The 11,374-nt window shown below is 33.6% G+C and overlaps 2 pseudogenes; both read right to left on the reverse strand.

Moving 5' to 3' along the window:
- Positions 1–536: 536 nt before the first annotated feature.
- Positions 537–1,037, reverse strand: LOC149220466 (putative cullin-like protein 1 pseudogene; annotated as a pseudogene).
- A 42-nt stretch (positions 1,038–1,079) lies between these two features.
- On the reverse strand, positions 1,080–2,798 carry LOC149220467 (cullin-1 pseudogene; annotated as a pseudogene).
- Positions 2,799–11,374: the final 8,576 nt, after the last annotated feature.

The raw sequence follows: 11,374 nt of genomic DNA on the forward strand, positions 1-11,374 counted from the left end.
AATTGGAACCAGTCTAGATCCATCTTAACTATGGATCTATCAAGCATGTATTATAACAGGAATTATGAAATGTGACAATGTCTCTACTTCTAATGCTAGGATATCCTACTACAATATAATTGGGAGATAAACAAATAGGATTCCACAAGAGTTCCCCATGATATTTTGAATCACAAATTAAAATCAAGCCTTGATTTTAAAATTCCATGACCACATTTTCTCTTATGATACTAACAATATATAATCATGGGAACTAGGAAACTGGATAGGAGAAATTATTTACACATAAAATATGAGGAAATAAAATAAAACAAAACTAAACAAAATAATAAACCTTTGTTGCAGAAAAATCATCCAATAATATTATAACCTCATAATCCAATACAATTACTATATGGAATCACAGTTACTCCATATAGCATTCTCATAAACATTAATAATATACCTACATAAAACTGTTTAGAAACCTTGAAAGAACACTAAATGATAGAAAAAAGAAACTATATCCAACCTTTTCCCTTCTACTTGCATAGGCTTCATGGTACATATATCAGCAAATCTACCTCTTCTTCATCTCGTTCCAAGAACTCCCTCCCAATCAAATCTTCAATCCGCGTTTCAAATTCCGTGAAATCTAACTTGAATAGCCCTTCAAGTTCCTGAGCACATTCACTCACAAGTCTTTGGTATTGTAAAACCTTTTTTGCCTTCATAATCCGTACTATGGATGCATCAATAAGAAAACGTCTGTCTTGTTGAATATCCTGGGATGATTTTTTCTTCTGTGGCATTGGCAGTTTTATCTTCCCTGTTCTATCTGTAAAATTAAAATTGATTTTAAAATTATCTGATGTAGTTAAGGTGGTTGCATCTGGAATCTTCTGAAGAATTTTGTACTTGTCACAGGCTAGTGAATATAGAAGTCCATCAATTTCTTCCTCCTCCAAATTCAACTTCCTTTTGATGTCAAAATAACTCAACCTTTCAGATGCATTGAACAACAATAATATGGCTGTTTGGCAAGTTGTTGCTATCATTTTTATTGATCTTCTCTGAAACTTACCAATTATATTACAGGATCACAAGGAATATATCCATTTAAGTTTCCGCTGTTGGGCTTCTATAGAATAGTACTCTTTAAATACTTCAACACATTTAACCATCTCCGGAGGTAAATTAATCTGGGGACACTTGTATGTTGGCCAAAATCTTGGTGTCAACACTGTAACAGTAAACTCTATTCCAAGATGGAGATTTCTATTCTTGTCTAGATAGTTTTCGAAATTACTCTGTCTCTCTTGGGATCTTGTCGAATCCGTAAGCATGCCAGCAACCTTTGACATTAATTGATGGCCATATTTCTGTTTTAGCTTTGACAATATGCTCTGCTCATGACCAACATTTACACTTTTGCGGAACAAAATTCTACGAGTTAGTTTTCCCTGGTAGAATTCAGCAAACAGAGTTTTATCCCAAATATACTCCAGAAATTCCACCACATTTTCAATTATATCATCCCCGCTCAACTTTTCGTGACTGCTATCCTCTTCAAGTACAGTATCACATAGTGTAGCCAGCCATTCTGCACTAGTACTTCCTCCAAATTCCTTATTACAGAACACCCCAAATACTTGTTTCAAAACCCCAGAAAAAATAGTGTCCTCGACAACAGATTTAGTATACTGGTCACGTAGTTCTATAACCTTCCTCACAAATGCAGCCACTTCCTGCAACAATAAACGTTTATCCTTTTTCCCTGCCGTCTGCTTTACAATATCTTCAGCCTGTTGAACCGGTGGTGTTACTTCACTAAAAAGATGTTGTCTAAAAATATTTGCAATTGAGTCCCAACCATTAGGTACACTATCAAATAGCCTCCCCATCATCAAAATATCTGTATATCTATGTTCCCTGAGCAACGCAAGGCATCCTGAATTTTCATCCTCAAGAAAATGTGTCATGTAATGGGAAAACAGTACATGTTTTACTTTGTCTAATACCTTTTGCTCGCTGCTCCTATGCAAATATCTGGCAACTATTTCCTTCTCGCGTATGAGAGATTCATTCACCCTTGACATATAGTCGGTATAGGAATTTTCTAAAATCCATGAAGCAGCCTTCTGAGAATAGAAAGCTCCAGTTTGTTCCAACATAGCCACTTCAAAATCATTTGTATACAAATCCATTTCAATTTCAAGGTCAAGAAAAATGGCCACAACATCCTTCAAAAGAGTATCATTTCTTGGCTCTCCTTCACGCTCTTCGTCAATGAGAACAATCACCGCATTCTTCACATTCATTCGCATTTCCAGAAAAACCAGGTCTCGGAAGTACATGATTCCAACTTTTCTGACTGAAATAACGGAGGGATACCTTTGGGTGAACACGCGATCCAAATATTCGAAGAAAATGTCCATCCAATGTAGCATCGCCTTGTAAATTTTCCAGCGTTTCACAACTTCTCTCAACAACAACTCCTCATCATCATTCTGTTCCCTCAAAGCCGGTGAAACCATTGAGGTGATGTACTCTTTCATGGAATCCCCGTATCTATCATAGAGTTGTTCTTTGTCAAGGCGAGTTTTGCACAGATTGTAGACGATACTGTAAATAACCGCTCTCTCTTCCGCTGTCACATTAAAGTTGAGATCTCCCTCCAACCGGGTTCTTAGCTGTAGGATAGCTTTATAAATAAAAGCCCAACCTTCTTCCAGATCAACCCTATTGTCTTTCACGGCCCTTTTGGCAATAGCGCATCCTTCCTCCACGTTCAAGATACTTCCACTGCTCCTCGTCATTTTGAAACCAAAGCCGCCAACTGTTTACTTAGTGATCTGAAGGTTTCACAACACTGCGCGCTGAACCCCAAACAGGCTGATATGATACGATATAAAAGGCTGATCCCAACCTTCTTGTATTTATATTGTGTAAGGCTAGGGCTGATACGATATAAAAGGCTGATCCCAACCTTCTTGTATTTATATTGTGTAAGGCTAGGTTCTGGGGCCGCGCATATGAATGAAGTGTTCGTTAATTGATATGAGGCTCATGAGCATCGTTGAGCCCGAGGAGTCCCTCGGTGACCATTTTTGGGAGTTGTCCTGCCACTAAAGTTCATTTATTTAATCTCACATTAACGTAATGAAAAAGTAACGGAGCCGGAGTGTGGTGGGCATGGTTCGCTATGAGAACTTTAGGGAGCTTTCGGATTTCATTATAATTTTTTAATTCCTTGGATTCCCCCGATGGGTTATTTTTGTAAATTTCAATTAAAAATCATAAATCATAATTTTTATAACAATATCATATTAACGTAAACAGAAATTTTGGGGTTCACATTTTACAAACATCGTTTTACAGAATTTTTTAATCTAATAAAACGGGTTTAATTTTATTATTAATGTGGTTATATTTCAACTATTTGTTTGAAAATTTTCATAATATCTACCTAAAAAAATTAATTTAATAAAATGGATTGACTTTTTTTTATTATTGTTGTTATATTTCAACCCTTTGTTTGAAAATTTCCATATTATTTTAAGAATGAAGGTTATGTAAGGTAATGCCTTATGTAATGGTGAGTGTCATAATGTAAATAAAAATTGATACTTATCTAATATAATATTATGTTGATTTGGTCAAATAAAAATAAAAATAAAAACCTAATATTATGTTGATTTGGTCAAATAAAAATTACTAGGGCTTGGTAATGTAAATAAAAATTGTTCTTTACCTAATGTAATATTATGTTGATTTGGTCAAATAAAAATATAAATTACTAGAGCCCAATATTAATTGTTTCCTTTTTTAATGTAATATAATATTATGTTGATTTGGTCAAATAAAACTAAAAATTACTATTTTAATTTGCTAATTATGATATTATTCATAGATTATATTGTATTCATGTTTGTTTGTTTGGTAAGATAGAATATAAATAGAATTCCAATAATTCAAATTTCACTCTAAAAAAATATTAAAGTCAAACATTTTTAATAAACAGTTTGCCTAATAAAATTCGTGGGAAGACTTTTCTCTCCCATCACATTGGTGTGGACCCAGTTTCAACATGAGCATCTCTCCCACCACATTTTATCAAAATTATTGATTTTTTATGATAACAATTTACATTTAAATTCTCTTTTGACTTAGTTACTCGAGAATCCACAATAAAAACCATTTTCTGTCAACGTTTCAAATCCCAACCACGATCCATCATCACGACTTCTTGAATGCTTGATAGTAGAAGAGCTTAATTGAGAGAATTAAATTTTCATTTTCTACTCAAAATTTGAATAATTCAAATTTTAGATTTGAAAGAAAAATACCAAAATGAAACATGTGTAATAATAAATTTAGCTAATAAAATGAGCACTAACCAAACTAAGATGGTGATTGAAGTTTTAATTAAAAAACACTAAAACTAAACATTTGTAATAATAAATTTGGCTCATTTGCACGAGTTTGGTAATGCATTATATAATGTTGAGTGTAGTAATGTAATTATTGAATTTGTATGACTTTCGTGCAATGTTTTAGATGCTAATACAATTTACATTTAAAATTTCATTGATTATTGTGACCTAGAATATGAATAATATTAAAATAAAACATTTTTAATCATAAATTTGGCCAATAAAATGGGTGGTAATTTTCTTTTAATCCCCCTAAAGTAATTATTGGAGTAATGATAATGGTGTTGGCCTAGTTTAAAAATGAGCATCCTTGACACAAGTTCTTGTTAAAATTATTGAATTTGTATGGCTTTGTTATGGTAGTTTAGATGGGAAAATAATTTATATTGAAAATTTCATTAATTATTATTAGATAGAATTTAAATAATTGAAATTTTAATTAAAAACTATTAAAATGAAATATTTGTAATAATAAATTTGGCTAATAAAAGGTGTGGTAAGTATTTTTTACTTTTTCCTCACATTACAAAGGTAGCAATTTTTTTTATTAATATTATCTAATTTGTATGGCTTTGGCCCAATGCTAGAAAGTTACAGTAGAAATAATTTGTGTAAAATGCTACAGGATAACTGTAGATATAATCAGAGTAATATGTCATAAAATCAATACAGAAGTAATCTAGGCGGTTCACTGTAAAACAACTTTAAAAACAACCTTTCTGAAATCCCAAACACACAAGTAGAAGGGCTAAGATAAAATTGCTAAAATATTACTACCTTGAGCAAGGAAGCAGAGGTAATCTTGGTCCACCATTAAAACACAGATAAAATAACTACACTTTAATTAAGTTTATATAAATATATTTCACTCGAGTAATAACTTAAAGGAAAGTGCTACATAATAGAACGGCTCAAGAGCAATTTGTCGACATGACAAAAATCCCCAAAAAAGGCCTTCGAGTGTATAACTTAGCTATAAAACATGCATAACAAAGAATTGTTCACGAAAACTTGCACTCGACCAAATGTTGATCTTTCACAGCCTTGCATGTGTGGTGCATAGGGATTGACCATTCCTTTACACAGTTAATTAATTAAAAACAAAAAATAAACAAGTCTTGGCGTAAAGATCCGCTTGGTACTTAGTTATTGTCGCCGAGTAGTTAATCATTTGATAGCTAAATGTTCATACACCAAAGGTATGATAATCCAACCTCGAAAGAACCATGGAAGCCGTAAGCTCATAAACCCTTAAGGTACAATGTCCAAGCCTTAATTAACTCAGCAAGTATTGGAAAATACCTGCACACAACCACCAACAACCATGGAGTGAGTATGAGATTAACACTCGAAAATATGTAAGATCCATGATGCCGAGAAGAGGAGTGTTCCTCACGTGAAACTCTAGGGTTTCCACATCGAGGAGCCTACGTGCAACACAATAAATCTCATCATTAAATAAATTTGAAACAGCGAATCTATAAACAACGAGAAGAAAACTTTGTGGTCTATGGGCTTACCTTCCGAAAAGGATTGTCTGAGCAGAGCATTTTCCGCAGTAACGGCAGACCATCGAGCCACCCTCGACAGTGGAGGCAATCAATCAAACTTGACACGAGGGGAGGTCCAAAGCGAAATACAAACTCACACAATGAGAATAATCGAAATAATGTAATGTGTGGTAGTTGGGGTTATGTGGCTTCGCAAGATTGACCATAACATCCATGGAAAACCACAAAAGGATCGTGTGCCCACCTGAAACCCTCACCAAAAGGTTTTGTTGTAGAGCAACAAGATACGAAGGGTCAACGACAACCATGACTCTACCATCTACCACACACGAAAAATTGGTTAGGGGGTTAAACCCTAAACCCTCCCCACCATTGGATCGCTTAGGAGAGATCAAAAGGTATGAAACAAGAGAGGCATTGGAAGGGATCTTCACGAGCTAGCAAACACATGCAACAATCTTGGCTATCAGCATGCCACGTGTTCTAGCATACAAGGGAAAATTATCAATGGTCTAGTCAGGGGCAGCTACCCCACCGGAGGCTATGTGCGCATTAAATATTAACCACCATATATACATTGCTAACTACGTAAAGGAATGACACACATGAAAAATATGACTGTTGTCCCGTACTTACGGACTTAATTCAATTTCACATAAATAATTTTTGTAATCTTACGACAAGATCCAATTCTAAATGCCGGTTATAGTTGTGGATTAAATTTTTATTATTATTATTATTTATGAATATTTGATAGTTTAAGATTTTTAGTTGCTACAAATGGTATGAGCGTTGAGGTTCATACACTGAGACTCTTTAGGAAATATATATATATATATATATATATATATATATATATATATATATATATATATATATATATATATATATATATATATATATATATATATATATATGTATATATATATATATATGTATATATATATATATATATATATATATATATATATATATGTATATATATATATATATATATATATGTATATATATATATATATATATATATGTATATATATATATACATATATACATATATGTATATATGTACATATATATATATATATATATATATATATATATACATATATATATCTATATATATATACATATATATATATATACATATATATATACATATATATATGTATGTATATATATATTTCCTAAAGAGTCTCAGTGTATGAACCTCAACGCTCATACCATTTGTAGCAACTAAAAATCTTTGAAATGGATGTGATTTCTTTAAATTAACTAAGCATATCTATGTGTGAACACATAGACCACATCAACACAAAAAGGGTCACAATACAGGGGAGCCCAGGACCACCCGATCCACCAGAAACAACGTATGTGAATGCTAATCCTGATATTTGGATACAGCTAAGCAAGGTGTCTCATCAATCTAATGCGGTTTTACTTAAAACTGATCAACAGTTGTGTGTTGAGATGACAAATTTAAGAATAGATAATGAACGACTATGTCTAGAACAGGAGAAAATTTTCATAATTCCGTCCAATCGATAGAACCATCGACATCCACACATGAGTGGTGAAGACAGGGAGAAGACCCCAAAAGCTTAGCATGGAGAGGAAAATGTTGAGTCAACTGAAAAAGAATGGGGAAGGTGAATAAGGATTCCCAACAATGTTTCCAACCAACGTAAAACAAAAAGACAAAAATTTGAATTACAAGGAGAATTTAAAAATATTAAACCGTCACTCTTTGAAGGGGAATTTGAGGAGGGAGTGGAAGATTGGCTAGATGATATGAGAAAATATTTTCAGATTTATTATTACACAGATAAAATGAAAGCACGATTAGGAGTTGATCAATTAAGGGGTAAGGTTACCCTTTGGTGGGAAGAAATCAAAGCAATGAGGAAAATTGACGAAGAGGAGGTTACATGGAATGAATTCGAAAAGCATTTCAAAGATAAGTATCTAAATAAACATTATTATCATGAAAAAGAGAAATAATTTCACGAGTTAAGATTGTGAACCTTAAAAATAATTTCACAAGTTAAGATTGTGAACCTTAACCATGGATGAATGTGTGATGCAATTCACCTCCTTGCTTCGCTATGTGCCTTATATGAAAGAGGAAAAGGCCAAAATTCAACGCTTCATCAGTAGCATATCTAATTTTATGAAGGAGAAACTTGAGTTTGACTACCCTAAAACAATGGATAATACAGTGCGGAAATCCCGCATCTTCTACCAAAAAATCAAGCAGAAAAATGTAGGACCTAAAGTAGGGTCAAACAGGAAGAGCAGAAGCCTCATCCCAAGCAGAAACCCAAAATTTTCTAATGACAGAAATATACAGCAAAAACCTCTCAGCAAATTCCGAGCAAGGAATCAACCCAAAGCTGCATATTCTGAAAACAGTCAGTGAGGAGTTATTAAATTTGTTAATGACGAGCAGTCAAAACCGTTGCTGCAATGATGGGGATGTGGAGGACCCCACTATTACAAAAAATGTATGCATAAGACAAGGACGAAACAACTATCAAATATGCAGGAAACATCCACGATTGGAGAAACGGCAAGGACCATGCCCAAAATTAATGCTGCTCTCAATGATCACCAAGCAGAATACCATCTCACCATGATCGAATGTGAAGGTATAATTGCTAAGAAACCTGTGTCTATTTTATTTGATCCTAGTGCTAGCTTAAGCTATGTTGGTCCAAAGGTGGTAGAAAGGTGTTTACTGCAGAGAAGTAAGTTTCCAAAACCATTGCTAGTTCAATTAGCCACCGGGACCAAAAGAAGGGTAATTGCAAAAATAGAACATTGGGCCATAACCATTTCAAGACAACCCATCAATTAGAATAATCCAGTTAAGGGATCTTCACGAGCTAGCAAACACATGCAACAATCTTGGCTATGAGCATGCCACATATTCCAGCATACAAGGGCAAATTATCAATGGCCTAGTCAGGGGCAGCTACCCCACCGGAGGCTATGTGCGCATTAAATATTAACCACCATATATACATTGCTAACTACGTAAAGGAATGACACACATGAAAAATATGACTGTTGTCCGGTACTTACGGACTTAACTCAATTTCACATAAATAATTTTTGTAATCTTACGACAGGATCCAATTCTAAATTCCGGTTATAATTATGGATTAAATTTTTATTATTATTATTATTTATGAATATTTGATAGTTTAAGATTTTTAGTTGCTACAAATGGTATGAGCGTTGAGGTTCATACACTGAGACTCTTTAGGAAATATATATATATATATATATATATATATATATATATATATATATATATATATATATATATATATATATATATACATATACATATACATATACATATACATATACATATACATATATACATATACATATATACATATATATATATATATATATATATATATATATATATATATATATATATATATTCGAAATGGATGTGATTTCTTTAAATTAACCAGAAAAAACGTATGTGAATTCTAATCCTGATATTTGGATACAGCTAAGCAAGGAGTCTCATCAATCTAATGTGGTTTTACTTAAAACTATTCAACAGTTGCGTGCTGAGATGACAAATTTAAGAATAGATAATGAACGACTATGTCTAGAACATGAGAAAATTTTCATAATTATGTCCAATCGATAGAACCAGCGACATCCACACATGAGTGGTAAAGACAGGGAGAAGACCCCAACGGCTTAGCATGGAGAGGAAAATGTTGAGTCAACTGAAAAAGAATGGGGAAGGTGAATAAGGATTCCCAACAATGTTTCCAACCAACTTAAAACAAAAAGACAAAAATTTGAATTACAAGGAGAATTTAAAAATATTAAATTGTCACTCTTTGAAGGGGAATTTGAGGAGGGAGTGGAAGCTTGGTTAGATGATATGAGAAAATATTTTCAGATTTATTATTACACAGATAAACTGAAAGCACGATTAGGAGTTGATCAATTAAGGGGTAAGGCTACCCTTTGGTGGGAAGAAATCAAAGCAGTGAGGAAAATTGACGAAGAGGAGGTTACATGGAATGAATTCCAAAAGAATTTCAAAGATAAGTATCTAAATAAACATTATTATCATGAAAAAGAGAAATAATTTCACGAGTTAAGATTGTGAACCTTAAAAATAATTTCACGAGTTAAGATTGTCAACCTTAACCATGGAAGAATGTGTGACGCAATTCACCTCCTTGCTTCGCTATGTGCCTTATATGAAAGAGGAAAAGGCCAAAATTCAACACTTCATCAGTAGCATATCTAATTTTATGAAGGAGAAACTTGAGTTTGACTACCCTAAAACAATGGATAATACAGTGCGGAAATCCCGCATCTTCTACCAAAAAATCAAGCAGATAAATGTAGGACCTAAAGTAGGGTCAAACAGGAAGAGCAGAAGCCTCATCCCAAGCAGAAACCGAAAATTTTCTAATGACAGAAATATACAGCAAAAAGCTCTCAGCAAATTCCAAGCAAGGAATCAGCCCAAAGCTGCATATTCTGAAAACAGTCAGTGAGGAGTTATTAAATTTGTTAATGATGAGCAGTCAAAACCGTTGCTGCAATGATGGGGATGTGGAGGACCCCACTATTACAAAAAATGTATGCATAAGACAAGGACGAAACAACTATCAAATATGCAGGAAACATCCACGGTTGGAGAAATGGCAAGGACCATGCCCAAAATTAATGCTGCTCTCAATGATCACCAAGCAGAATACCATCTCACCATGATCGAATGTGAAGGTATAATTGCTAAGAAACCTGTGTCTGTTTTATTTGATCCTAGTGCTAGCTTAAGCTATGTTGGTCCAAAGGTGGTAGAAAAGTGTCTACTGCAGAGAAGTAAGTTTCCAAAACCATGGCTAGTTCAATTAGCCACCGGGACCAAAAGAAGGGTAATTGCAAAAATAGAACGTTGCCCCATAACCATTTCAAGACAACCCATAAATTGTAATAATCCAGTTAATAAGCTATCATTGGGTCATGACATCCTAGAAGAAATGGAGGAGACAGTTAAGAAGGTTCGACAAAATCTAAGGGATGCCCAAGATAGGAAAAAATGTATGCAGATTGAAAGAGAATATATAGAGAATTTCATCTAGGAGATCACGTATATCGTAAAGCCCCAGAAAAATTACTTACAGTTTAGGGTATGTGCTAATTTATCACCCTGGTACTATGGACCTTTACAAGTCTTGGAATGGATTGGGTCAGTAGCCTATAAGCTTGCATTACCAAGACACATTTGGGTCCACAATGGTTTCCATGTGTCCTTGCTAAAAAGGTATGTGTACAATCCTAAGCATATTCTTAAATGGGTAAATATTCAGGTAATCGCTTAAGTAGAATATATGACTTTTAGATAGACTGTTTTGAAGAGGTTAAGCTATGAATTGTTTATATGCAGGTCGAACCAGAAGG

This window comes from Pinus tabuliformis, chromosome Q (genome assembly GCF_031772625.1).
Source record: "Pinus tabuliformis cultivar Carrire ecotype Pingquan chromosome Q, CPIR1, whole genome shotgun sequence".
Classification (NCBI taxonomy): Eukaryota; Viridiplantae; Streptophyta; class Pinopsida; order Pinales; family Pinaceae; genus Pinus; species Pinus tabuliformis.